The sequence below is a fragment of the Marmota marmota genome, unplaced genomic scaffold (assembly GCF_001458135.2).
Source record: "Marmota marmota marmota unplaced genomic scaffold, marMar, whole genome shotgun sequence".
In the NCBI taxonomy this organism is placed as follows: Eukaryota; Metazoa; Chordata; class Mammalia; order Rodentia; family Sciuridae; genus Marmota; species Marmota marmota.
This window is the reverse complement of record NW_025999941.1, coordinates 2,949,876-2,977,163: the sequence shown is the minus strand read 5'-3', so window position 1 is coordinate 2,977,163 and position 27,288 is coordinate 2,949,876.

Below are 27,288 nucleotides of genomic sequence, written 5' to 3'. Positions count from 1 at the left end.
AGGGGAGGGGAGAGGTGGGGAGGGGGGAGGGTGGAGGATGGGAAAGGCAGCGGAGCACAACAGACACTAGGATGGCAATTTGTAAATCAATGGATGTGTAACTGATGTGATTCTGCAATCTGTGTATGGGGTGAAGGTGGGAGTTCATAACCCACTTGAATCAAAGTGTGGAATAATATGTCAAGAAATTTGTAATGTTTTGAACAACCCACAATAAAAAATTAAAAAAAAAAATGGGAGTTCATAACCCACTTGAAGCAAAGTGTGAAAGATGATATATCAAGAACTATGTAATGTTTTGAACAACCAACAATAAAAAAAAAAGTTCTCTAAGATTTCATCTTACCATCTTACTCCAGTCAGAATGGCAATTATCAAGAATACAAGCAATAATAAATGTTATCAAGGATGTGGGGGAAAAGGTACACTTGTACATTGCTGGTACAATCACTATGGAAAGCAGTATGAGATTCCTCAGAAAACTTGAAATGGAACCACCATTAGACCCAGTCATCCCACTTCTTGGTTTATATCCAAAGGACTTAAAATCAGCATACTACAGTAACACAGCCGCATCGATGTTTATAGCAGCTCAACTCACAATAGCTAAGCTATGGAACCAACCCATATGCCCTTCAACAGTGAATGGATAAAGAAAATGTGGTATATATACACAATGGGATATTACTCTACCTTAAAGAAGAATAAAATTATGGCATTTGCAAGTAAATGAATGGAGCTGGAGAATATCATGCTAAGAAAAATAAGCCAAACTCAAAAACCCAAAGACGAAACGTTTTCTTTGATAAGTGGATGCTGATCCATAGTGTGTGTGTGTGTGTGTGTGTGTGTGGGAGAGCAAGCAGGGAAGAATGAGGAAAGTTCAGATTGGGCAGAGGGGAGTGAGGGGAGAGGAGGAGGTGTGAGGATGGGAAGGATGGTGGAATGAGATGGGCATTGTTTCCCTATATACGTGTATGATTACACTACTGGAGTGACTCTGCACCTTGAACAGTCAGAAGAATGAGTAGTTGTTTATTTGTGTTCAATGTGTCAAAATGCATTCTACTGTCATGTATCAAAACAAATTGTAAAAAAAAAAAAAAAAAAAAAAGAAGATTTGAGTTTTCCAAAGTAGAAAATGTCCTATCTCTCACCGGGAATCCTCATACCTGGAGATGGCCCCTTACTTACCCAAAAGCCTTACTAATTTAATAGGGACTATTGAAAGTGCCATCAGGGACTACACAACCCCTTATTTGCTTATCTTTCTCAGTAGTGTCTCCCCAATTTGCTGGAGTTGCCTCATGTTGAGAAACTACTCAGCTTGTTAAGGGTTAAGTGAGCTGGTACCTGGTTGGGAAAAGGCCAAAGTCAGAATAAAAAGGGCCAGGTCAGCACCTGCATGTCTTTCCCCTTTCTATTACTAGTGAGGCAGCCCTGGAAACACAGGAATCTGGAGCAGTAATTCTCAAATGTTAGTCTGTATCTGAATGGCCTGGAAGCCTTGTTAAAACACAGGTTTCTGGGCTCCACCCCAGCATTCCTGATTCAGTAGGCCCAGGTGGGCTTGAGAACTTGCATTTCTCACAAGATGATGATGCCAATGCTGGTATTCTGGAGTCCACACATTGAAAACAACTTATCCTGAGCTTCACTTATTGACAACTCCCAATAAAGGCTAAGAAACACTATTTTGAGATTGTTACTTTGACACTCCAGAGATCTGGCATATTTTTTATTTGTTTGTTTCTGATAGGCAAGATGATGTAATGATTGAAAGCATGATCCTTTGAATCAAGTTCAAGCTCGGTTCTCAGTTCCGCTATTTGCAAGGCTGGGTGGTCATGTACAAGGTGCCTAATGTTATACCCCAATTTCCTTATCTGTCAAATGAGGACAATGGTTTCTAACTCATAGAGATTTTTTGCAGATGAAATGAGATTGATACTTTTATAGCACAATGCTTTATATAGCAACTGTTAAAAAAAATTCAGTTACTGTTAATTACTGTTACCTACTCGTACATGAATGGATTGTTCTTGAAGGCTCACTCAGGATTTTCCAGGTCAGAAATGTACTTGTTCTCCTAAGAGGCATCATCTTATATAAACTCAATGCTCAGCCCTATAGCCTAATTCTCTTCTACTCATATCAGTGCTTATTCTGTGCTGGATACCATGCTAAGTACTTAGAAAAATGTCTAAACTTTTCCCATTCATTGTATTAATTATCTTATTCCACAAAACCATGTGTGGCTTAAAAACATATTTATTATCTCACTGTCTGTGGTTCAAAAATTCAGGACAGCTTTTCTGGTGGTATTTCTGATTCAGGGTCTTATGTTCTTCTAATTAGAATGTCTGCTGTGGTTGCAGTCATCTAAAAGCTCAACTGAGGTTAGAAGATCCACTTTGAAGATGGCTCACTGGTACCCTTAATAAGTTCATGCTGGTTATTGGTAGGAGACCTCACTTCTGTCCCACATGGCTTTTGTGTAGGAATTCTTAATGGTCTACTACCAATAACCAGCCAATAAAATGGCAATAGACTTCTCCCAGAGCCAATGATCCAACAGGGAGCAGGAAGAAAGCCTGGATGCCTCTCATGACTTAGCCTCAGAAGTCACACTGTCATTTCTGCAGTACCTCATTGACTGTTCACATCAGCCTTATTTGGTGTGTGTCCAATGGGATTGGTGGAAGAGAGAACTACACAAAAAGTGTGAATACCAGTGAGAATCACTGGAGCCATGTTGGAGGCTGTTCACTGTATCACAGAACCAGAGGATTAGGGAGAGTGATATCTCCTCTTGTAAATAACTGTACACAAAGATGGAAATGGATGAAGCCATCAAATGGAGATACAGATCCAGCATCATGTAGGAGGCGGCTAATTCTAGCCAATAGGTAGATGCTTGTGTAAGACAGAGTGTGAACTTTAGGACTTGAAGAAAATATCAAGTTTAGACACACCTGGAAGAGGGCTAGCAGAAAAAGAGGGACTAGACTTGCATACCTGGTGCCTCACACAATGGTTCTCTATAAAACACATAACCACACTTGCAATCTACATGTTGGAACTGGAGACTCCACCTGAATATTTGATGCTTCACCAATCATATATAATGAGGGCATTGAGATTGGAAATGGGAAGGTCTCAAGTATCAGCAATATCCTCTAAGTTTCTACATTTTCTATGATCCATGTACTCATTTTTTTGCAGGGGGGGTGCCCAAGACACTCTCAGTTTATACCTGTTGTCTTTGCAATATTTGTGCTACCTTCTTTCACTCTCATAGACAGTAAACTATGGTCAGTTGACCCCCTAAGGAACTGGGTGAGGTAAGGTTTCTCATCATGGATCTAAGGCTCTGGGCTTCCTGAAAACCGACTGTGAGTTCGCTCTCCTGTATCCTCTAATACCTAGAAAAATACATGGTTAGTGGTGATAAATGGAAATCTGTTATTGATTGAAACTGTGAACCATGTAGAAGATATTGCATTTAAGTCTAATGCACAGTGTTAAAAACACATTCCAGAGATCTATCGGATATAGTAAATTCGCATGGAGGAGAAGGAATGGAAAGAGAAAGAGGGTAAAAGACCACTAGTGGAGAGTAACTTCACTGAGCACTTAAGGGGTTAAAGTAGTTATTCAAGCTCTGGGTGTGAACTACAGGGTGTCTTAATAATACCTCTAATACCTGTGCGTTTATATGAGCAGAACAAGTGGAAACCTGCCTTGCAGAAATTAGATTAAACAGTTGAAGGAGACAGTCATTTTAATAAGGAGCTTCTATATAAAAACCCTTGATACTTCATTATCTATTTATTCCTCTCAGTCACTCAATTTTATTTTATCCTTCATAATTAAAAAGGAGACAAAACCGAGTCTTTAAAAAATGATCCAATGCCACTGTGTTTTGTGTAAACAATATTGTAGTTCGTTTGCCTCCTCCCTTCATAGTCGATTGTTCTTCTTTCTCCCTCACCCTGTTTTAATTCTTCCCTCTCATGAGGTCTTTTGCAGCTTTAAGTGGGGGGGGGGATATTTCTCGCCATACTGAGGCTATTCGTAGAATCATGCTCACACATAGAGAATTATACCACTGCAACATTCAAAAAGGAGGCAGACAGTCTTAACCATTCTTTTTTTTTTTTTTTTGGACTGGATATCATTTATCCCCTTCTGCACTGTCTCAGTTCACCATTATTAGTGATACCAGAACTATTAGGTGCTCACTCATTCTCTCATTCTCTTATAAGTCCCTTGAAGCAAACTTTTGTTTGGGGCTGTGATGTATATTTGTTACATTGTGAAGTTTCTTGGAAAGGTACTATGCAAGGATGTTGCTGTTATGACTACACCTTTCTTTTTCCTTGTTCCTCTCCAAAGAAAACTGCATTCGTATGCAATGCAGACAGTAACTCATTGATAGAAACCATAGAATTTCCAATAAGACCACTTGGTTGAACACTGAAGTTTCTGGCAGTTTTTCCATAATGTGTAATCTGAAACTCAAGCGATTATACTACATTATTTAAACAATTTTTGATGCTAAGAAATTATAAAAGTTAAACACTTATGAAAGCAGAAGACACCAAGATCATTATTATTTAAATGTGAAGTTTGCCAAAAGATAAACATGCAGCTAGGTAGAGGGAGGGCTTGTCGTTTTAGATTGTCTTTGAAGGTGTGGGCCATGCCTCATTTATTTCTGGATGGTATCATGGTGTTCTGTAAATATGTCAAGTAAGCTTCCTATTACTTTCTTGGGTATGGGATGTTTATTGTGCCTCCTGGATGCAAAAGAGGGAAATTACATCATTTAATCATTAAATACATTTGTTATTTAATGTAAATACTTAGCAGATAGGTGAAACTGAGTCTTAACTTTTAAGTCTGCATTTTTTTTATGATTAGCATGAACATCAACCCATTTTCCTTTAACCTCTTTCTTTGGGGCTCTTTAGAAGTGAACAGATGTGAAAAAACATGAAAGGTAGAATAACAGGTAGACAGAATTCTCCTGTATAGATTCCTAGGAGTGGAACTGCTGGGTCATTTGGTAAGAATGTGTTTAACTTTTTAAGAAACTGAGAAATTGTTTTCCAAAGTGGCTGTCCCATTTTACATTCCTTCCATCAATATGAGGTTTCCATTTTTTCTAGATACTTACCAACTCCTGGTATTGTCTTCCTTTTTGATTATAATCATTTTAGTGGGTGAGTGGAAGGGTTGTAAAAATCTCCTTATGCTTTTAATTAGCACTTACCCAAGGACTAATAATATGTATACTTTCATATGCATATTGACTATTTGTGTATTTTCTTACTTGAAACTTTCCAAATATTTGCCCATTTTAAATCTGGATTTTGTCTTATTGAATTGCAAGAGTTCTTTACATATTATGAATACAAATATTTTATCAGCGATATGATTTGAAAACATGTTCTTCCAGTCTTAATTTTCTAATGGTGCCTTTGGAAGCATAAGAATTCTCACTGATATTTAATGCATGCTCTTTGGGGAAAAAATTGTGTCATCAGATATAAATATTACTTCATTATTTCTGTAGCTAAACAGAATCAGAAAAGTCTCTTACTTTCTTTCACATCATTTCAATTACTTGAAGGGATGCTTCAAATTATTATTTCTTCCTTATTGAGATCTACTCTGTGCCAGATAGTAAATATTTTCTGTTTCTCATACCCATAGCTACCCTGCAAGGAATATGTTGACTCCACTTTATAGATAAGGAAACTAAGGCTCAAGAGGTCTAAAAACTTGCCCCAAACTAAAGGAAAAAAAAATATCAGAAGGTAGATTCGAATCCTGTTATACATCACTCTAAACCCTGTTGCTTCTCAGATATTCCTATGATGGTGGGCTTTCTCAGGCATGACAAAGAGTTGGAACCAGGAAGTTGACCTTAAGAACTTCGTGTTGCTCTGTACCCTTGGTGGAGCAGTTACAGGTAACATCTCTCCATTCCATTCCTGGCTCTTCAGGTAGCTAAGAAATAGCCCCTGTTAATCATCATAGCCAAAGAAAAAAAATACTGTTTTATTTCAAACAGTTAATATTCATCAAATGTTAATGAAAATACATAACAAATAATTACAACAAACACAGAGTCTGATTAAGATGAAAGAGATGACAGTCCTGTGAATTTTTAATCTGAAAAATAAAGACTGTTACATTAATAAGACTTAATTATATCATTAAATATTTAAAATTACCTTCTTTAATAGATTTTATTTTTATTTAATATATTTCTTTTTTAAATGTCTATAACACTTTCATGAGATTGGTCCATAAAATCCTATCAACTGTTATGGCAAAAGAGAATTTTAACTTAATATATTCATCATATTGATCTCACAACTTCCACTTTATTTATTGTTCAGAAAAGCTAATAGCCCTTTTACACTTTATTATAATTGATATTTTCTCCACATAGAGTGATAAATAATTAATACCATTACAGGCACATCATGTGCAGTACCCTTATTTGGGGAAAAAAAAATCCACAACAAACCATCTGAGTACTGTATTATATATTCCATTTTAATATTCTACACTGACAATTAATGCTTCATTTTACAGGAAAACACAATTAGCTTTGGAAATCTGTCTTGAAATGACCACATTGAAGCTGCTGAAACTAAGGCAGAGGAGCTAGTCTAAGCCAACTCTCTGTTTTTCCACATTTTAAATGTTTCCACAGGGTCAGCAAAATTATACACCTATCACTGAATCTCTCCACACCTTGGTTAAGGTGTTTATAAAAGGGAAAGGATGGTCTTTCACTTAGAAAAACTTTGTGCTTTCAGCTCCCCAAAATTGAATTTGATTTTTAATTTTTGTGCAGTTTTTATAATTGTGTTTTAATGAAAAAGCAACACCTCTCTCAAAATCGCTAATAACATAATTGAGTTCATTTGATCATTTTCTCTCACCATCATGAGTCTTTTTAGGGAGAGAGGAAAATGTAGCCATTACTCCCATAAATGTCATGGGCAACTGGAATGTCTGCTTCTTTCAGGGAGGGCAATTGGATTCTCAGGTATGGGGTCTGGGATGGGTTGGAATGCTGGCTTTGCCTCTTTCTAGCTCTGTCACTTAGGATGAGCTCCATGAAGCAGGGACCATGCCCACCTTGTTCATTTTATTTTTCAAGTGTTATCTGACCCATGGTAACAATATTAGAGAATGAGTGAAGGACACGAGCAACGATGTTACTGGATTGTAGAACTCTAGTTCAAAAGAATCATTTGGAAATTTATGTAGTAATGTTAACACAGTCAGCCATATGAAGCCATGGAATTCCTCTCTTCTGATTTTTGTGCTTAGAGCCTAGATCTTTCAGTCATGCTCAGTAGGATCAACCAATGCAAAGGAAGGCTGAACTGTGTGGCCTCATCACTGGCTGGCTCTGAATTCAAGTGCTTCCTCACCTCTGGCTTTGTACCCTGTTGGTAGGCTTGCCCTTGCCTTTAATACAAAAATTGCACTCTTTTTCTTTCTTTCTTTATTTTTTTTAGGTGTAGATGGACACAACACAATGTCTTTATTTTTATGTGGTGCTGAGGATCGAACCCTAGTCCCGCCTGTGCTAGGCAAGCGCTCTACCACTGAGCCACAATCCCAGCCCCCCCCCCCCAAATTGCACTCTTGAAAGGGAAGGAAAAGTAGGATAGGGATCAGCTCAAAAGAAAGTATGCAATGAAACTGATGGTTAAGAAAGGACACAACAGGTAGAGACTAGTCACTTTAAAGATCATTCATTTAAGTCAGGCACATGTCTGCATGCCTGTACTCCCAGTGGCTTGGGAGGCTGGGGCAGGAGGATTGCAAGTTCAAAGTCAACCTCAGCAACTTACTGATGCCCTAAGCAACTTGTCAGACCTTGTCTAAAAAGAGCGTTCATTTAAATAAGCAACAAAATGAACAAATACCACAATCTCAGTGGTGTAATACAAAGTTCATTATTATTATTATTATTTTGCTCATAAAAAAATCTTATGCACATGTTCTGATTGTCAAACATTCCATCCATGTACTTAAGAAAAGATTTCCCCTGCTTCACATTATTTAAAAAAAAAAATTAGTTCTGGGTGGATTGTGGGCAACAATCTGAAACTTAGCAACAAACCTTCTGGAACCAGCATTGTCCATCAGAAATCTTGCACAATGATGTAAATGTTGCTATTTGTTCTTTACCAGCTACATACTGCTGTTGACTGCTTGAAATACAGCTCATGTAACTGAAGACACTAATTTATAATTTTATTTAATTTTCATTAACCTGAATGTATATAGCCACATAGGGTTGGACAGCATAGTTCTAGAAGACAATGAAGCGCAGTATCCTCACCAACCTGCCAGTAGGAAAATGTTTCTTAAATAGGACACAAAGAGGACCAACCATAAAGGAAAAGACTGAAAGATTGAACTTCATTAAAATAAAAGATTTTCTAATTAAAAGACCCCATAAAGAAAGTCAAAAGGTAATATAAATTTTCAGTGAAAAAAATGACAGAAGTTTCACATTCCAAATATAAAAACAAATTCTATACATCAATTAAAAAAAAGATAACCCAATTTTAAAGTGACAGATTTGAAGAAACTTTATCTAAAGGCCCAATGTTCATATGCAAAGGTGCTCATCATAATTACTCATCTTACAAAGCAAATTAATAAGACCATGGTGAGATACCACATAGTCATCAGAATGGGTAAAGGTTGGCAAGGACAAGTTGGGACTCGTACACTGCTAATGGAAACGTCAATTAGTGAAACCACGTTGGACAACTGAAAATTTTTAATAATATCTAACACACCTATGCCCCTAAACTCCACCTTTTGTTAAATGTAACAGGAGAAAACTGGCATATATCTGTACCAAAAACCCCAAACCCCCACCCCCAAAAAACAACCTGGAATGTCCATAGCAGTCAGTTGTCATATTCCCAACTGAGAGCAACTCAAATGTCCCTCAGCAGTAAGAATGGATGAATGAATGAATTATGAATTATGAATTATGTGTCGTATGCCTGTGTAAGTATGAGTGTACACATGATCAAGTATATATGTAATTAATACATGCAACCATAGGAGTCTCACAATCAAAAGCTGAATGAGAGAAACCATGCACAAAAACGTTAGAATTAATGACTTAAGTAAAATTTAAAAATAGCCCTCCAAATCTGTACAGAAGTGATTAAAGTCAGAATAGCAGTTACTCCGTGCGTGCGTGTGTGTGTGCATTTGTGTGTGTGTGTTTTGAAGGAAGGGGCAAGGGCAGAGGCACAGGAAGCCCTCTGGGTGCTAGTAATCTCTATTTCTTAATCCAGATAGTGGTTAAACCAAGAACGATGACATGGTAAAAATACCCTTACAGTTTGTGCACTTTTCTGCCTGTATTGATATATGTCAATAGAATATTTACTTTAAAAATGCTCTATTAAAATTTATGAAGCAGGTCAAAGCCTGGTGACAAGAACCTCCAAGGGTGAATGACAAAGGAAGGTCTAGATCAATAATAACAGGTTTTATTTTCGTTTGTGTGGCATGCTGCATGGCGAGGGCAATGTAGTAAAGCTTGGGAGACTTCCTCACCCCTGTCACCCCTCAGAGCCAGATTTGCCTTTTTATATATTTGTGTGTGGAGAAGGATTCCTTTATCCATTTACCCATGTCATTGAGCACCTATGTTACATACCAAGTGCTAGTTTGGAGGTGCCACGTTGAAGTCGCCAGTTTCTTAATTATTCAGGGAAGAATAAACTAATTGGTGGGTCCTTTAAATCTTTTGTTGTTTGTCTTCTCTTCTCCATTGACAGCCCTCTAAAATTTCTTCTGACTGCAACAGTCTGAAATTCTATGTGGCTTATATGAAGGCCAAGGCGAGGACCCAATAGGATTAATTCAAGACTTCTAGAAGACAGAGTCTACCCAAGCATGGGAACCCCCAAGGGCAGAGGCTTTGTCTGATTGTTCTATGAGTCCTTGCGACTAGCATAGTGCCCAGTAGAGAGTGGACACTCAGCAGAAGAGTGAAGGTGTGGAGAATGAGAGTATTGTTATCAAAGCTAAAGGCATCTGTAGTTTTTTCTCTTGCTAAAGGTGGAATAGGCCTGTCTGGATTATTATAACCCAATAAATTGGGACAGTTATTTTTTCCTTACCAAAGCAGAGATGTGGATATTGGCACTTCAAAAATCTCTCTATTATATTAATATCCCATTATCAATTGCTGGGGGATTTTCTGTGAATTAAACCATTTCCCCCTTAAAATGTAGACTTCCTGCTGGGTATGGTGGTACATGCCTGCAATCCCAGCAAATCAGGAGGCTGAGGTAGGGAGGATGGCAAGTTCAAGGCCAGCCTCAGCAGCTTAGTGAGACCTTATCTCAAAATAAAAAATAAAAAAGGGCTTGGGATGTGGCTCAGTGGCAAAGCACCCCCAGGTTTAATCTCCGGTACCGCAAAGAATCAAAGACAGTACACTGATAACAGCTCTCACTGTATTCACCCATTTCTCCAAGCCAGGTTAATGAAGAGGTGCAGGCCTACTTTTCTCTGGAAAGACCTGGGAAGCATTTATTTTGTGAGTGCAGGAAAGGGAACTGAGAAATGTCTACTCTTGTTCTTGGGAAGGAAGGGAGATCTAGAATCAGATATTAAACGCGGTATTTTCATGTGCCTAGCCATTAAGATTATCTTCCTGGGAACACCGGAGACTTGATTCTGATGACCTCATTTCCTTTGAATTCTTTGATGTTGTGTTTTCTCTGCCTGAAGTATTTTACAGTGGTGCTAGTGAAACCACAGAGAAGAGCATGTGACGGAACGGCCGTCCCTGGCAAGCCCCGTGGATGTGATGGTGACAGGAACAATTCTTGGCTTTGCCCTGAGAGATTAGAGCCCGTTGGAAGAAGCTCAAAGGCTAGTGGCCTGAAGGTCCTTTCTGTTTTCCTAGATGTATAGACAGGAGGACAGGGTCGGATTAGCCAGTTTATGAATTATTCAGAGATGGATTAGCCAGCTGATGGATTATTCTAGCCTCTCTGTTCCCTTTCCATTTCTCTTACTCTGCCAGACTATTGTTCTTTCATTCTAACCTGGTTTTTTTCAAGGGTGTAGAAAGAAGTAGGAAAAGAAGATAGGGTGATCAGTGGGTCAGAGCAATGCCCCAGGAGTGAAAAGAAAATGGATCTGATGGAGAATGTCCGATCCTATATGTGGGAGGGGACAGCACCTTGCAGGGACTCAGCAAACTGAATCAAGGCATGCATCCAACATGTGAGGAACTACATCGACCCCCAGATACAGATACTGGGTAAAGCTAGTGTTAAGTGACAAGCAGGACTTTGGATCTGGATGCCCACCCCTGGCAACTGCTTTAGGTAGACCCGATCTAGGTTCAATGCTGAGCATCTCTGAGCCTAGTGATCCTTGGACTTCCCTTTACTTTTATTTTAATTAGCATGTATTGAGTGCCTGTTGTTTGCTAAGCACTTTACAAGCTGTATTAGGATGGCTTTTCTCTTTCAGTTAATGTAACTTAAAGCCTACAGTCAATTAATGGTTACATACAACTGATAGTTTGGAGATGGGAATTCCAGGGTGTGTATAGCATTCCAGAGATGTCATAAAAGATCCACAAGTTTCTGCTTTTTGTGGTATTGCTCTCCTGAACATTTTTGTTAATGTTTTCTCATATGGTTGGATATGGCTGCTGAAGAGCAAAAGATTATGTGGTAGGGGAATGGAAGGAAAGTGGGGGACAAAGGGCTTTCTAATCTTTCTTTCGTTAAGAAGGCAAAAATTTTCTAGGACCCATAACTGTATCCATGTTCCTATATCAATGACTAGGAAGGAGCAAAAGAAGTATCACTGTTGGCTAAGACCAGTCAGAGATAATTGTTCAGGTCTGAGGTCATGGTCTACCTGAACACAATAGGAAATCTGCTAGCAAGGGCTAAGAGAAGAGGAAAACTGGGTGCATGACCAATGGTTTTCTTTATTGTTGTTGTTGTTATTGTTATTATTATTTTGCTCAGGATTTGAATGAGTCTGCTGGAAGACCCTTAAGAGTCTGTTAAAGAGATAAAGCGACTTACCTATCACTCATGTTTGGACTGGCAGCTACAGTGGCCATCGAGTAAGACGGAGGTGGTGAAGACTCTAGGCTTCATGTTCTCAGTTTTACCTATGCTTCTTCTTCTTCTTTTTTTCTTTACTGTTATTAACCATTTAATTCATAGTGACATTGTTATCCCATTTTTGGAACAAAACAAAGCCCATACCTCTGGAGTTCCCATAAATTTTGACTTTCACAGGTGCTCGAGATTGAGAATTATCAGTGAACATTGATGCAAGTCATTTGTGAATGTGGAATAATCTCCTGAATTTGATGCATATCTTTTTGATACTTCTCCATACTAAATATTATGTGAATTAATGATGAGGATGGAAATATGCTCAGTCTCTTTAATTCTCACCACAATTCTGATTTTGTGATGCAGAGTTTAAAATAATTTTTTGACAGGCATAGTGGTATATGCCTGTAATCCCAGTGGCTTGGGAGGCTAAGGCAGAAGGATCTCAAGTTTGAGGCTAGCCTTAGCAACCTAAAGAGGCCTCAGCAACTTAGCAAAAATAAAATAAATAAAAAGGGTCTGGGAATGGGAACGTGGCTCAGTGGTTAAGCACCCCTGGGTTCAATCCCTGGTATCAAAATAAGTAAGTAAATAAATAATTAGTAAAAATAACTAAATAAAATGATCTTTTAAAAATAAAGTTAAATTAAAAAGATTGTGCATCAAAGACAAATCAACAAACTAAAAAGCCTCCCCATGGAACAGTGGAAATATTTGCAAATCATATATCTGATAAGGGACTGATTTTCAGAATATACAGGGAACTCCTGAATCTCATCAACAAAAAATCCAAACAACCTGATTCAAAAGAAACAGGCTTAAAAAGGTATTTCTCTGAAGAAGATATACAAAGAGCTAATAAACACAAGAAAGGATGCATCATTAGTCATTAGGGAAATGCAAATCAAAACTATGAAATACTACCTCACAACCTGTAGGATGGCTAACATATAAACAAACAAACAAACAACAACAACAACAACAAAAAAAAATCCCAGAAAATAATGATTGTTGGTGAGGATATGAAGAAATCAGAAATCTTGTACAATATTGATGGGACTGTCAAATGGTACAACCTCTGTGGAAACTGCATGGAGTTGTGGAGTATTTTATATGAAGTCATAATATTAAGTAATTTGATTGAACTAAAACAATAAAGATACAGTTATTATATGATCTGATAATTTCACTTGTGGATACATTCCCCCAAAGAAATGAAAGCAGGGACTCAATGAATATATGTATACGTAATTGCTAAAAATATAGAAGGAACGAAGTGTTCATTAGAGATGGGTGAGTCACAGTGGAAAAGAGATACAATGAAATATTATTCAGCCTTGTAAAGGAAGAAAATTCTGACATAATACAATGTGGATAAACCTCAAGGACATTTTGTTAAGTGAAATAAACAAGTCACAAAAAGACAAGTAGTGTCATGGTTCCACTTTTGTAAGAACTTAAGAGTAGTCATAAGCACAGAGACAGACATTAGATGTGTGAATTCCAGGAAAGGGAGGGAGAGGGAGATGGGGAGTCACTGTTAAATGGATAGAGAGTTCCAATTTTATAAGATGGAAAGAATTATGGAGATGGGGGGTAGAGATGGCTGCAAGTTAATACCATCGAACTCTACACTTAAAATGTTTAAGCTGGCTAATTGTATATTGCATGCATTTCAACACAATAAAAAATAAATTTAAATATGGATACCTTGGGAGTATTATCAGTAGTAACAGCTCAGCTCAACCATCTGCATATAGAATTTCCTTGTGGCTCTACTGTTATTACCTTCAGCTCAAATAGTTAAATTGACGTCTGAATTTATCCTCTAAGTCAACTGCTCATTGTCATGTTCCTTGTCTAGTTTATTGTATTGCTGTGCACCAAGTTGCTTAGTTTTGAAAATTATGGTTAGTTTTTACCATGTTTGATCAGGCGCCAAAACTTATCAGCTCTACCCTAAACACAGTTCTTACGTTTATTCATTTTCATTTGTCTTTCAGGTGGTGGACTATCCAATGAAGTAGTAGTGATGATATTTAGGGAATGTTTCTTGTCTTTGCAGGGCTTTTCTGAATTTTCCAAGTTGTAATAATCAACGATCACCAGAAAAATGAATTTAAAGTTATATATATATAAAGACATTCTTCAAAGTTGTCAATTAGGTTATTTTCAACACTTTTTAGTGTCTGATTCCTATATATGATGCTTTCTCAATTTCTAGTACATGTGTCTATCTTGGTCAGAATATAATCTTCTGGAGGGCATGACCTAAGACCCTAAAACATCCCATGGAACTTAGGCATTCCATAAATGTTCACTGACTTAAATTTAGTTGATATTTCTGGAAGAGCAGGAACCACACCCAATTTTGTTTGCCATGAGACTATTCCTAAGGTTAAAAAAATAATAAGTAAAATAAATCCTGAAAATGTCAAAACTCCTCAAAATTTATAACAACAGAAAATATGAGAGATCCTGGGCAGGGGCAGGGAGAACTTTTTCTAACTCCTGGCTCTTTTGGAAGTTAACATGAAGTCATCATCATTTCAAGAATCTACTTGGGGTTGGTGGTGTAGCTGAGTGGTACAGTGCTTGTCTACCCTGCATGAAACCCTGATTTTGATTCCCAGCATCGAAACAAAACAAAACTTCATTCTATAATTTTCTCCAGCTTTAAAGTTTAAATCCATTTTGTTTTTTGTTTTGGGATGTTTCTCCTTTCTTTTGGACACTGAGTTGAACCATGACATTGAGAGTCTGGGCAGGAAGTTTCAGTGCCGTTGGACAGTGGGATATGGCAGCATTCAGAGTAATTTATTCTGCCATTTATACTTTACATCTATTTAGTCTAAAATTTTGACAAAGTATATGACAAAGACTGAGGGAAGGCAGTTCTCAGGAAAAGAAGAAAAGACACTTCATCCTAGCAGGCTAGACTAGATGGCATTTTGATTTCCTACCAAGGTCCCCAAATATTGGCAAGTAATGATTTTGGTATAAATTATACACTTTGATATATACAGAAGTTATGGAGCATTTTATATGAAGTAATAATATTAAGTAATTTGATTGAACTAATGACTGCTTAATCTGACAACTAATGAAATAAGAAACACTAAATCTGACACACTCACCCCTTATAGATTTAAATTCCAGGAAAGTCCAAGTTGCCATTTTTTGCTGATCTTTGTGGATCTTAGAGTGACTTTAATAAAAATCAAATGACTTTCAATCTTCAGTTTACAAGTTGCAGGGCTACTTCTAGAAAAGACTGCTTAAATCTTCTTTATTCTTATATGTGATTTTTTAAAAAAATTGCTCTTTTTAGTTATACATGACAGTACAATGTATTTTGACATCACACATGCATGGAATATAACTTCCCATTCTTGTAATTTTACATGATGTGGAGTTGCACTGATCAGGCATTCATGCATGAACACAGGAAAGTTATGTTCAATACATTCTACTGTCTATATGTGACTTCTAAAGTAAAAAGTTCATGTTGAATTTTCATTGAAACACAAAATGCTTATTATAAATCGTGTTCAGGGACTCACATCTTGGTGGATGTCTGAATGTCTCTCCTTTCTCCTTGTATCCTTTGCTCCTTTTTAACTCCCCTAATATGAGAATCGTTCCCATCAAATGAGTAGCTGTGAATAGTAATGCTTACCTATTTCAGGGGGAATGTAATGAAGTGACTCTTGGAGAAAAAAAAAAAAGGTGCTGGCATAACCAATCAACACAATCACACTGAAAAAGGAAGGAAAGAAAAACAAACAGAAAACACAGAAAAGAAGAAAAAGAAATAGTGCCTATGTTGATCACACATTTAAAACTTTTTAAACACTCAAACCACTTGTTTTCAAAGAATGATAGAAAAACAAAAACAAAAACAAAAAATGGCCCAACCATGCCCTGACTGGTCCAGCAGGCTAGTGGGCATGGTGGGGGGCACAGTTCCTATGTTCCTTTGAACCTTGGGGGAATCTTGGTGAGCCTGTAATGGGATATAGAGACATAGACTGGATATTCTTCTTTCAGATTCAAATGAATCTCCCGCTTGATAAAACAGTTTTCTCTCTTCTACTATGATGGAAATTGTCACAATCAGCTCAGTTGGTTTATAGAACCATTGAACAATTAGGAGAGCTTTTATTCAATTGAGCAAAATGGAAAGAAAAGAGAGAAATAATTGTCTAGTGTATGCTCTCAAAAATCTTCTCTGTTCCTCTCTTTGGTACACACATTTGTACATAGACAGATGCTCAACTTGCTTTGTTTATTCTTTTAATAACAACGACAACTAGCATTTATACAGTTCTAAGTATCAGATGGGGACAGTGCTTCATCCCTTCTACCTTTATTGATTTATTGAATCTTCACAACTATCCACTGAAGTGTTATTATCCTTCCACTTTAAAGAGGAGAAAACTGAGGCAAAGGGACATTAAAGTTACATTCTCCAGGTGAGTTGAAATTCAATCAGGTCACTTATATCAGAATCCATGTTCGAAGTATCCATGTGTTTCTTTCTGTATATGTTTTATGCTCTTTGAGGTTGGGGGGCTGTTTTATTCAGCTAGAGAAGCAATGGCCCTGGTTTTAGAGGCAGACAGGTTTGAATTTGAATTCCTAAGTAGCTTTATAGAGAAGTGGCCATCAGAAATAAATAGTGATGTTCTGGAAACTGGTTCTCAAACAAAACCCCCCAAACCAGAAGCTCTGATGTTTTAGTCAGCTTTTTCACTGCTGTGACTAAAAGACCTGACCAGAACAACTGTAGAAGAGGAAAAGTTTATTTGGGGGCTCAGTCCATAGAAGGCTGGTTCTGTTTCTTGGAGATCGAGTGAGGCTGAACATCATGGCGGAAGAGTGTAGTGGAGGGAAGCAGCGCACGCCATGATCAGACAGCAGAGAGAGAGAGGTCTCCACTTGCCAGATACAAATATATAACCCAAAGCCATGCCCCAATTCCCACCTCCTCTAGCCACCCCCTCCCACTTCAGTTACCACTCAGTTAAACCCTATCAGAGGATTAATTCACTAATTGGGTTAAGGCTCTTGTAACCCAATCATTTCTTCTCTGAACCTTCTTGCATTTTCTCTAATGTGAGCTTTTGGGGGACACCACATTTTAAACCATAATAACTGATCTGGACTTTCTGCTGACTAATTTCAAGTTACCAGTGATTTAATAACAGGCTTGCAAAATTCTTAAAATTTTAATAATCAACTCTTACAAGCTAATATGTCATGTAGAGAACATTGCTGATGGAGGTTGGACAACTTCTCAGGCTTGTTCAAACTCATGGGTCATGAATATCTAGAACAGTCATTGGCAAATGGCAGTTGCTCAGTCATAGTTATTAAGTGAACAAATGAGAATAGGGTAGCTCCTTATTATCTCAGATTTCTAGTTTAGCAAAATATACATACTAGTAGCATTAAGTAGATTGTTGAATGTGTTAAAAATGTTAGGTGAAAAAGTATCTGAAAAATGTCTAACAATGTCTGCCATTTAATGGAACATGCAGGGTAATGTCCTTTTGGAGTCTCATTTAAAACTTGTCTTCTATTTGTCAGATATGAGCTAAATGAATGAATGAATAAAAACTAAATGAATAAAATTAGGGAGGGACATCAGTTTTAATAAACATGCTTATTATAAATTGTGTTCAGGGACTCACATCTTGATAAATGATTAAATGTCTCTCCTACCTTTGGATCCTCTCTCCCTTTGTGTGAGAACTGCTTCCATCAGATGAGTAGGCAAGGGCAATTTTACTTTTTATCTATACTCAAGGGTTGGAACTATGTGACAGCATTCATACCTTTGTGACTTCACCATAACTTTAAGGATGCCTCCCACCTTAGCACAGAGATGCAAATCCAAGTGCCTGCAGAAGACAAGCTATTGACGTAAATGATTGAAATGTGCTCAATGTGAAGACGGTACAGAGTGGTTGGGATTAAGGTGAACTGGAGATTCGACATGCAGCCTATAGGCACACAAATTTAACATTTTGATACCTTTATGTGAATCGAACAAAATAGGTCCTTGGCTGGGTTTGGCTCATAGGCCTACAACATGCAGGCTCTGCCTTTTAATGGTAAAGAGCAGGGACTCTGGAGCCAATGTTGGTTTGCTTTAAAATCTAAAGCTGGTAGCCTTAGGCAATTGGCTTAAACAGCCTGTGCCATGGTATCTAAGGGGTTCCTGTGATCCCCAGGGGAAAGAACTCTTGTCAGTGGTGGGGAACAAGTTTAGGCATGCTTATGATGCCATATTAGTCCTGGGATCACTGCTGGGGCAGGAGATGGAGAGTCAAGGACCATGTTACTTGCCTCATTTTCTTCTGCATATAGGACAGAAGAAAACAGTTTCTCCAACCTATTGTGGACTACCTAGTACAATACCTAGTCTTAACCCAGATGCTCATCGGAATCACCTGGGGAGCTGAAAAGTAGTGATTCCTGGATTCCAAGCTGAGCTATTTTGATGTAATTAATTATCAAGGCTATGGTATGGGCATCAGGTGATGCTAATGTGCAGCCAGAGTTAAGCAGTGCAAAAAAAAATGCAATGAGGAAAACAAATAATCTGATTTTCAGGGATATTATGTGAATTACTGTTATGTACCTCTGCAGCTTGCTATTTTCTTTAACAAATGAAGGCACAGAAGCTATTTCTGCCGGACTTCAAATATTATTTTTTTTTTAAAAAAACCTAAACAGCAATATATATATAAAAATCTAGCTTTCTAGCCTTAACATACACTTGTATTTTATTCAAACCGCTTTCTGTGAAAAATGGAAAAAAGAATTCTGTCTTCTTGGGACATATAGAATCACACATGATTGTTACTTTAAACATGAATATTCCCATCAGTCATCCCTGTCTGCTTGAATTCTGCATTGCCCTCTATACAAACTGCCACCAGGAAAAACTGCTTAAACGTCTCACCTAATTTGCCACGCGTTGCTTACCTATTTAGGTTAGGGTACCAGAGTTGATGAGAAATTCTTTGGGAAGCCAAGCACAAGTTTTTGCTTTCAACTATTTATAGCAATCAGCTGGCTTTTCCAGTCCCTCATTAGATCAATCATGGCCATTGTCTTACAGTTGAGTGGGAAATCGTTACAGGTGGAAGAAGGCACGATGCCGCTAATTCAACAGAGCCCCCCTCCCTAGCAGGAAAGCTGCAAGGAATTACAATCAAATAGAAGACTTGTCAGGGGAGTGGGGTTGCTTCCAAGACAGGATTTCTGAAGACTCTCTGGATTCTGTGTTGAGTGTAAAATAAAATGTAGAGAGAAACCCAGGTAAGTGCAAGAAAAGATCCCACTTTCTTTTCAGACACATTCCAGGTCTGATGGTGGACTTGCAGTTTGAGCTGAAATGCCGCTCTGTACTCATGCACTTCCATTTGGCGGGGGCTTATCTTTTTTACAGGCCATTTATTTGGGAATGTGTTTTACAGGTGGCTGTGCTTCTGGGTCCAAACCCTGGGCTTATGTAGCATAGTATGCTGCATATCTCTGCGGCTGAATCAAGTGTCACATATTATGGGCTTTTGCTGGCCAATAATTTGGGAAGTTCTTTTCTCCTCTCTTTGCTTTTTCCCTGGCCTGTTGAGCAATGGTTGTCAAAAGCCAGCTGAACTCATCATGAGGGGTAGGCAAGAGAGAAATTGCTGGAGTCCAGATTTCTGCTCGGCCCTGCACATGGGCTCTGGGGTGACCCTGGGAGCAGGTGGGACTTATTTGGTTCCCCTCCCATTAAAACCTGCCTCCGAAAACGGTCTATTTGAAGGAGTTAACGAAAGTGCTAGATATTTTCTACCCACTGGCAGAGGGAAAAGTAGTGCACACGTCTGAATAAATAACTGAAAATGGCTTCTCACTGTTCAGGAAGTACAATCAATTTGAAATTAGGATTATGGAAACATCTGCGAAAATTCAAGTGTCATCTCAATTTGGGCTCATTCAGATCCTGTATTTTTCAACTTCCCAAGCAGTGCATTTAAAATCTAATCCTAATTAACACACATAGTTTAATTATAGCCAACAAAATATTCTACAAAAATTGTGTGTGCTGGTTGGGGGGATGGGTGGGGAGGGAGGAGGCGAGGGGGAAACCAGACAAATGTTCCCTGATTGTAAAAATTCTTGTTTGGTTAATAATATAAATCCTCGAGATTTTAAACACACATTGAAGTTTGCTTATCACGAATCAAAGTTAACATAAAAAGCATGGAGCCTGCATTCTGTCCTACTCCCACTTTTTTTTTTCTTTCTTTCTTCCTATTTCTTGTTAAGCTGGAAAGAACAAAGACCTTGTTAATTTGGCTCATATATTCTCTTTTGTGAAGACCTTTGTTGCTTTGTTTATTTTCTTTTTCTGATCAGAAGATAAACCTTTATGGTTGTGTATGAGTACAAATAAAGAAATAAATCTACTTGCATAAAGCAAACTTTATGGTCTGTTGTTTTAGTGATGAGAAACACCTCTAAGGATTTGAAGGTTTAACTGAGAGGCGACCAGCGCATTTGGATGCTTTATTGGAACCTTGTCCTAATCAACCCAAACATGGCAATCTACCATCTTGCAGAATTATCAGAGCTTTCCCCTCCCAAACCTGGCATAAGTGGAATGTGCACAGGGAACATAAATTTAAAGAAAACAACACGAAAATTAAGCCAACAAGAGGGGAAGAAAACATTCAGAACCTAAAAAAAAAAGAAAAAAACATTTTACCAAAAATTATCATTGAGAGAAAGCTTAATTCAGTTTGATTTAATCTGTATCATTTTGTATCATTATCTTGCCCAATAAGAAATATAAGGGGAAAAGTAAGGTCTTCTTATTCTCTTACTTAAGCACTTTGTTCCTTTGTTCCTTAGTTAAAATACAGAGGACTGACTTCTAGATTCTGTTAGCAGAATTTCATTGTATCATTATTGTTGAAAAATGAAAAAACATTCAAAATCTTAGTGTCATTCTGAAGATTTTTACTGTGGTATTTGCTGTAATGAAATTTGACCTTATATTAGTATGAAATTAATCTAGGTTTCTGAGAATAAGGAGGTGATTTGTTTTCTTAGATTAACACTACTGTAATTTCCCACATATAAGCCCAGAAAGGAAGACAAAATTCCTTTTCTTTATACTTGCTTTGTTTATGAATCAGTTTCATTCTTTTATCTTCGTTTATGATTTTCAAGAATATAGCAATAAAGCAGTTTGTAATCAGCTAAGAGTAATGAATGAATTAGAATATACCACAATATTTTATGGAAAAGAATTCCACATTTCTCTGCAGAATTCACTGTCTCGGAAAGACCTACATCACAGACATGTAAGGCATCTCTTATATTGATGGGATCAAATTTAGAGACTAAAATCAGTCTTGAAAATTTTTCTGCTGAATAAATTTTGATTAATTTTTACCTATTGCACAGTAGTGCTCACTTGTTTGTTTTTATTTTTCCAATTTTTTTTCTCTCTCTTGCTCTCTTTCTCTTCTTTTCTACTCTCATCTCTGTCTTGTAGTGTCTTATTCTCCTAACTCCAGGAAGAAAGGGACCATACATTCCCAGATTGTCCTGAATTCTAGTTCAGTGCCTGGCACATAATAAGAAGTGAAAAACATGAATTGAGTGAAAGAATGAATTCTATTTATCTGTTGATTTTCATGAGGAAATTAGAGAACTGATTTTTTGGGGGGCTGGATGTAGATGGCTATTGAACCAAACCTAATAATCTCATGCTAAAAAAGACAGTGAACTATCATGTCTGTTTTAAAACCCCCACTATTTTGTAATAGGAATGATCAAATCAACTTGTAAAATCAGAAAAAGTAAAGCAACAACAACAAAACAAACAAACTACATAACCTGCAAGGGACTTAGAGCTCGGGTACTGGGGGCAGACCAGCCGGGTTCAAGTCCCAGGGCTCCCTCTTATCAGCTGTGTGGCAAAGTTATTTGCTTAAGCTCTCTGTAAGTCTTGGTGTCCTCATCTATGACATGGATATAGACTTTTAGTAAAACATCAAATGAAAAAAATGCTTATAAAGTACTTAGCCAAGTGTCTGGAAATTAGTTGAGGATCATAAACTTAAGTGATTATTATTAGCTAGGAATATTTTCATTCTTGGCACAATAATTTGAAGGTCTGAAGGGAAAAAAAAATACCAACAGCTGAACTGTACAGAACACCATGGATTGAAATGTCCCCAGACCCTCTCAAATGCCTTCCAGATATTCAGTGGCAGAAAGCTCTGCGCTCTCTCTGGAGCACAGGCCCTGTTTCCTGGTATAATGTTGGCTTGCAGAAAGGAACAGGTTGTTCTGGACTAAGGAGGGGAAGTAGAGGGGGCAAAACACAATTCAAATTAAGAATGACGACACTTAAAACAGGTTTCCAACCTTCCGGGTTCATGTTACTGCACATACTTTCCCAAAGGCTCTAACTCCCAGTGGGATAGAAATGGCAACCACACTTCACCCAAGAAGGACGAGCATCCATTTAAGGTCACTTCCTTACTGTGCTGACCAGAAACTAGTGCTCAGGCCCTAAAAAATATTGCAGAAATAAGGTCAAGAATAAAGTAAGCAAAAAAAAAAAAAAAACTAATAAGAATAATGATTCCATTTGGTATTTAAAAAAATATAGTCATGACACTAAGGCTATATTTTTAGCTACAGCAATTGTAAAACACAAAGCTACATAGAAAATTGGGGTCATGAGGACGAGTGCTCATGAGGACGCGTCTATGGCGAAGCTACCAACCAACAAGATGGATTCTTTGGCTATTAACATGTTTATGTGCAATAATAGATGAGGTAGGCAGGGCTGTGAAAGATTATAGGCATCAACAGGTCATGTGACTCAAAGATTATAGATAAGGGACAAGAGACAAATGGGTGGCAAAAGATAGGCAGAAGGGGGTAGAAGATGGAATCTGGGAGGGTAGATGCATTGGGAACTCTTAACAATGTCTTTGTTTTTGTGTTGGGGGCCCATGATAGAGGATTAGAAAAAAAAATGCTTGATGTCTAATTATTTTGTTTTTAAGCCAAAATGTCACAGAAGGGCAATGTGTGTCAGGTGGAATCAGGGATCCCATCTATGGTAGATCTTGTAGATCCTCCTTTGATGCTTCCTGCTTGATGGTTCCATTCCATCTATGGTATGACATCTCCTCTAGTTTTGTTCCTTGACCATAGCTGACTAGTATAAGGACAGATATGGCTGATACTACTGGGGAAAAGAGACTCTCTTTCCAGGAAATTTGAAACAGGAGCTGAGATACTGAGAGGAAAGGTGTTTGGGAGGTATTGTTCCATTATCAATGTTCTCTTTCATGGGTCTTCTTTCATCTCAAGGCCTTACTCATTTCTTCCTTAGTTCTATGAGATATCTAATATTTTAACAATAAACACCCCACACTTTGTATTATTAGTTCATTAGCTTTTACTTATTACCCAAAGGGCTGCATGTGAATTACCAACCATGCCTTCTTTTCCCCAATGATGGAGGCTGAACAATCATAGAAGGTCAAGAGGAATCCACAGATAAGTGCAAATTGGTAATCGATAGCAAGCTTTTCCATGACTTATTTTAACAATGCAAGCAATAATGTTGTAATAACTCATTTCAATTTCCAAGGTTTAGGGAAAATAAGGCCATGTGTAAAGACTTAACTGGGCAGGTTCTGGAGTTTTGAGTCTTCTTTCTGTCATTTATTATGAGATCTAAGCTATTTAAACTGGGTGCTTGGTTTCCTCATATGACAGAATTGAGATCATATAGGATTATGAAGATTAGACAAGGGTAGATAAGGCAGTTAGCTTTAGCACTTAGGTTTGTATGGAACTTTTCAAGAACTCAGTAAATGGTGATGATTTAACTGTTGGCTTATGTTTTTATAAGATATCCCAGAAAAGAAGCAGGATAAACATTACTTTCCCATTTTATATTTCAAATATCTGAGACTATAAAAGATTGTTAGTCAAGATCTCATAATGATAGTACTCATAATGATAGGTCATATTCATTTTTTTTTGTCATTCACACATATTTAATAAGTGCCTTCAATGTACAATGTACATGGGATTTCAGGTCCCCTCCTTCATAAAAATTGTAGTTAGAACAGAGGTCAGCAAACTGTTGCCTGTAGGACAAATTCAATTTCTTGCCTGCCTTTGTAAATAAAGTTTTAGTGGAACATTGCCAAGTTCATTCATTGTTTTATTGTCTGTGAGTTTTTTCCATTCTGGTTGGTAGAAGTTGGACACTTGCCACAGAGGGCACATGTCATCAAAGTCTCAAATATTTACTATCTAATCCTTTGCCTTTTTTTTCTTTTGCCATGCCCTGGTCTGGGAAATTTATGATTTAGTCATCTAAAAAATGTTAATTAAGACAAGAAAAAAAAAATTTCCCACAGAAGTTGACCAAGCGCTAGTCTTTAGAGCTTCCATTATTTTCCAATGCAAATTTCTCCCCACTTCTTAAGTGAAAGAGTCTTTTTTGCAACTACAGGAAGTTGGAAAATGGTTTCTGATGGCTCTACATTTCCTCTGCATTGTTCTCAACATCTAATCTCTGATTATCTTTCAGACCTATAGCTTTGTATATTGTCATTACTTTTCTAGCTGGGGAGAAGAAAAGATGGTGTCACTCAACATGGCTAAATGATGAAACTTCTTGACAGACACACACACTGTTCAGCCATGCTGCTGGAAACTTCTTGCATCCATTCCTTAGTAACAATCAAATAAATCACACACCCACATTTACTTACAATACAAGATAATTAAATCATTTCAGCTTACTAGTTTCAGAATCTTGAGAGTGTTTATATATATAGTTTAATATAATCTGTTTAACTGCTTTAACCTTTCCCACTTAAAATGTACATCCTGAGAGATGTTTCAGAATTCTTTCTAAAAGAAATAGAATTTCTTCCACAAAGGATGATTGAGTATGGCAATGTCAGTATCTGAGAAAGTCCCCTTCCTCTCTTGTAGGGGACAACCATTAGCCCTTAAAACAGATAATACTGACAGAAACATCTGGGTTTCTTGCTAACTCTGTGACATGTCCTCTATGGCAGTTCTGTTTATGGAAGAGTACAGGGGACAAAGCTTTGCAGATGTCCTCTCTGTTGGATGCACGGGGCACTGATATTTGAAAGTATCACTTTCAGGAGGATCAGTGGCTTTGGCAAATGTCACGCAGAAGTCTTGCTGCTTAGAAAAGGACTTGTTGGAATAATCATCAGAGTGACTCCAAGCAGGAGGACTTCTGAAACCTGTAGAGTGCTACGCAACTCTGAAACCTCATCCACCCTTGGTTCCAACAGACTGGCTCCTTCCTCTAAGGTAAGCTACTTGTGGGAAGGGCAATGTACCACTTGACAAAACAAGGGCGATACATTAGAAAACAAATGCTCCTGTTTCTCCTTATCTGAAGATTGGGCTGCTGAAGAGGTTGCATTTAAAGATACTGAATGCTGACAGGGAGGAGGAAGTTGGCTCTACTCAAGGTGAGCCAAGGCCACCTTGTCAGTGAAAAGAACGATTTCAAATGTGAGTCATCACCAGAAAACATCCAATTTAACAGGTCATTATGAGTTGTCATTAGAGAAAAAGCGCTGAAAAGCAGAGAAAGATAAAGTGATTTAATGTATTTTAGGACTACATGGAATTAAAACACATGAGAACTGTTCTGCCAATATTATGGGGTGTCAGGACCATGGAAGACTGTTATCTGACTCCCTAATATTTTAATTTTGAAATCTCCTTAGTATTTCAGTCTTGAAGATGGAATGCATACATTTTCTTTGTCCTCTCTTGGCCTGTTTCCACTGGTCTTGTTATTTAATCCTGGAGGGGACTGGCTTTGCATTTGTTGTGTACCAACCTTGTGGTTTGCTGCTTTAGCGGACCAGGTGGGGTGGGCTGGACATAACAAAGCACAGAGAAGAACCCAGGAGCTTTGTGGGTGGCAGGTGATAGGAGGCCAACAGTGATCAACCCAACTGGAAGAGAGGAGGGGCCATGCTGAGTGATTTCTACATGTGACCATCTCTCGGTGTACCTGAAATGTCTCTTTTAGCTTTTAGGTTCAGTTTTTACCTAAAATATCCAACTAAATTAATTTGAAGTTCTGTCTTTCTTTGAATAAAGAATTCAGTCTTCCAATGTATCTGAGAATTCTTGGAAGGGAAGCAGATGCCCAGAGATGTCGCTATCTCCTGTTACCTCTTGCTTCCAACTCTTACTCCAGGTGCCCCTTAGAGACATCTGACTTTCCAACTTACTCTTCTCCCTGGGGCTTCATGCTTCTTGGTGTACTATGCCCAAATGTGGGTGCAGGCCTGGGTCTGTAGCATATTCCAGGGTTGGGGCTTATCTGTGCAGTTCATCACCCTTGACTGAAGGACCTTGCGAATTGGGAGGGGCGGAGAAAGGACACCAGAGAGGGGCACTGCAATTGAGGGTGAGAGGTCACCTTAAACTAGGAAGCGGTATTCCTTTCCTGGAGCCCGTTACAGGGACCGGGTTGGTTCTCTCCGGAGTCTGTTTAGCAGCCACATCACTGAGCTCTCACTATTTGCTTCCATTTTCTCCTTCCTTCCTTTGTCTTAGGTCCCAACTTCTTCATCCCCAAGTCATGTAGCCTCCTAAGGAAAACTTAAAGTCCCTTACAGGGCACACACATACCTCAGTGGCCCAGATAGATATCCTTTTGCCTTATCATTAATACATTTAGCCTCTTTGTCTCTACCTCCCCCTCCCAAACCAGAATTGGAAATACTCAATAAATAAGAAAACCCATAGTAACCCTATGAATAAGAAAAAAAAAGGCAAAAATGTTCCATATAAGATTAATCCAGCAGCTATCTCTTAGATCAATCCTCACTCAACAGCTAGATTACAAAATAGTAAATCTAATGCTTTTTTTCTCCACTAGATTAGAGGGTTGGACAGAGAGCTTTCATTGGAAGTCCATGGAACCAGTGTTCTTGACTCTGACTAACAAGTATGGTAACCTCAGGAGGGCACCTGATCCTCAGGATGCTCATCCACAAAT